This window comes from Egretta garzetta, unplaced genomic scaffold (assembly GCF_000687185.1).
Source record: "Egretta garzetta isolate BGI_Z169 unplaced genomic scaffold, ASM68718v1 scaffold596, whole genome shotgun sequence".
Classification (NCBI taxonomy): Eukaryota; Metazoa; Chordata; class Aves; order Pelecaniformes; family Ardeidae; genus Egretta; species Egretta garzetta.
The window spans coordinates 928,694-928,910 of record NW_009260129.1 but is presented as its reverse complement, the minus strand read 5'-3'; positions in this window follow the sequence as shown (position 1 = coordinate 928,910).

Sequence of the window (217 nt, the reverse complement as noted above, 5' to 3'; positions counted from 1 at the left end):
AGCGTTGGTGATTTTGAAGTCTACAGGAACCTACCCTCAAGGACTGCCATGTGTTGTTTTCACCTCACAGGACTTTCTGGGTATAAACATGAGAATATATTTGTAAAGTATTTTTGAAACAACATGTCAATGAAAACATTTTCTTGATACAAATGTTGCTGGTTTGTTTTGATTTTTTTATAAAGGCAACATTAATGAATGCTAGAGAATGTAGGGA